Below are 2,728 nucleotides of genomic sequence, written 5' to 3' on the forward strand. Positions count from 1 at the left end.
TATCTAATTAAATGTCAGATTGGATTTCGGGTTGAAGTGTTTTTGTAATATGATTTATGATATTATTATCATTAGGTTTTTGTTATATTATCACTTTAATAAGTTCATGACAGATCTTTTTTATTCTGGAGTTTAATGTGGCAATAAAGCTGAATATGCTGTCGGCCTGATGTGGTTTTCAAATCAAATGTAAAATTACAGTAGTTTTCTTTAAACTCTTTCTTAAATAAAATGGCAAATAAAGTAGTACAATTAGCCAAAAGTGTATAACTTTATAGAAACAAAAAATGGAAAATGAACATGAATTGTGACTTTGGTTTTGCATGATTATGCATGTCACCACAACATGACTTACTATTTTTTGGCATCATTCATCAAACAACTGCTTAACTGTGGAGTCAGCCAGGAGAACATCACCGCTCTCTGTAATCCTCCCCATACTTAGATGTTAGTGGTGCTACTGACCAGGCAGGAAAGGATGGAGAAACTGTTTGAAACATTTAATCAAACTCACTCGAGTCAATGGATTTTTGGTTGGATGCCTCAAAAACTCTCAACACAAGCAGAAGACATTTTAACGTTTTTCCCTGAACATATGTCTGTAGAATATAATTCTCGTGTGAATTTTGAAGCTTAAAAGTCCTAAAAAAAGGTGATTGCTAACAAGTGGCTAAATGAGACGTCGTCACACTAACTAGAGCAACTTCACAGCTGTTTTTTGTGTACTCACTCTCAGGCGAGTGTGTAGTTTGTTCATAACATAACATTAGCTTTTGTTTCCCGTCTATTGCATTTACGCTTCAAAAGTCATAAAAGTGGTGTTTCTTTGTGGACATGATCTTGTTGAACAAAATGTGTTAGTATATCATTAACTTTTGTTTCTCACAGATCGTATTTTTGCAATATTCTAACAACCCACTCGATTTTTGTTAAAGAAACCAGAAACTTCAAGAAAGAAAAAAAAGTGTCATCCCTGCACAACTCAATTCTCCAGTTTCCATGTCATCCTCCTCTTCTTTGTGCTTTTGGTGGATTGCAATGGCAACATTGAAGGTGCATACACCCAAGTACTGTACCGGAGTACTCAGAAGAGGGTCGAGTTTACGTTAATTTGTCATACACTTTCAAGTATCAATGTGATCCATTAATGCTATAAAGTGTATTATTGTTGTATGATTTTTACTCAAACCATCTGTTGGGTTGCATGTTAAAAGAAGTATGCAGCCTCAATGGATGACAATTTAACATTGAGGCTACGTTAACTTAAGCTACCGCTATAGCATTTGCTTTGTTAGTTTAATTTAGGTTAAATAAAGGTAAAAAATAAAGTTCCCACATGAAATATGATCCCTTACTGTACAATCTAACTTCAAATTTGTCTTTGTTTATTCTTATGGGGTTTAGTATTGAGTGCAAATACTCTTTAGCACATCCAATATATATATATGCTTTCTCTGTTCATTTTTAGATGCTTTAAAGCAACAAAGGCCGTCCAGGAGAAGCTGGTGTTCAGAGGAAGGCAGCAGATGTGAATCCTCTTCTGGACACCTTGTGAAAAACCTCCAGGACTTTGCGTGGAGCTTCATGAAGCCCAAAGCACATCTCCATGTAAGAGGAAGGAGAGAGAGATGCATTCTGGTCTTCTTACCTTTCAAGGTAAAACGTTTTAATTTCAGTTCATCAAGTTGTCTCAAATGTGTAGTTTGTTCTTTTGCTTGTTTTTTATTGATCATAACTCATACAAAAGTGACTGAACAGGATTTAAAGTTCGGGGCTGATTGTATTGCACTGGAATGTAATTACTGAAAATGTTTTGTGATACATTTACTTTAATGAATGCAATTTTGTGTGATGCATTTATTATTTGTATTTTGCAAAAATGTGATCACTGTAAAATTGTCAGTTATTGAATGTGTTTGACACCGCATTAATAAAAGCTTATCGCTGGAACAATTTTCTGGGGTTTTATTTTTAAATCATTAGCTTCTGGCAGTGTCATACTGTAAACATACATCATACAGTACTGTAATATATTTTACAGTAATTAATTGCTTATAGGAACATTAAAATAGCAGTATATGACCTTTTCTATACAGCATTGTACTGTCATATTTTTTTTTTTACAGTATTAAGCAGTTGTTGTAAATCACAGTATGTATGCTGTAGAACTACAGTTGAATACAGGCAACTGTAGCTGCCACTTGTTTACTGTAATTTAATGGGGGCATTTTTTACAGTGCACAACATATTTTTGATTCAATGGCCTCTTTATTTATGTAATGAAAATTCAATAAATTATAGACTTGAATAAACATGAATGGTCAGACACTTTACACTTCCAGAAAATATTATTCTCACAGATTCATGATATGACTTAAAGCTAAAGGCGGTACCTTAAATAAAAATAACTTTTTGTCATATTTGCTCCATCATATATATTTTATATTTACATTTTTTTTTAAATTGATATATATATATATTTGTACTCATTATTTTTAATATATTTTGACCCACCAGACAGACAAACACTTTTGAAATCAAAATTCTGCCACTGCTAAGGGACTTGCATGCTGATGTCTCAGGTTCCCAATTTGAGTGTGTGTGTGTGTGAGAGAGAGAGAAGTAGAGAGAATCCAAACGGGGGTATCCAATACAGGATAAAATTAGGCCAGCCCGGCCATATATTGCTGACGGAGCTGGGGTAGCCAAAAAAAGCCTGGAGTGTGAG

This window comes from Clinocottus analis, unplaced genomic scaffold (assembly GCF_023055335.1).
Source record: "Clinocottus analis isolate CAN_PGR_092001 unplaced genomic scaffold, fCliAna1.0.p SCAF_5, whole genome shotgun sequence".
Lineage (NCBI taxonomy): Eukaryota > Metazoa > Chordata > Actinopteri > Perciformes > Cottidae > Clinocottus > Clinocottus analis.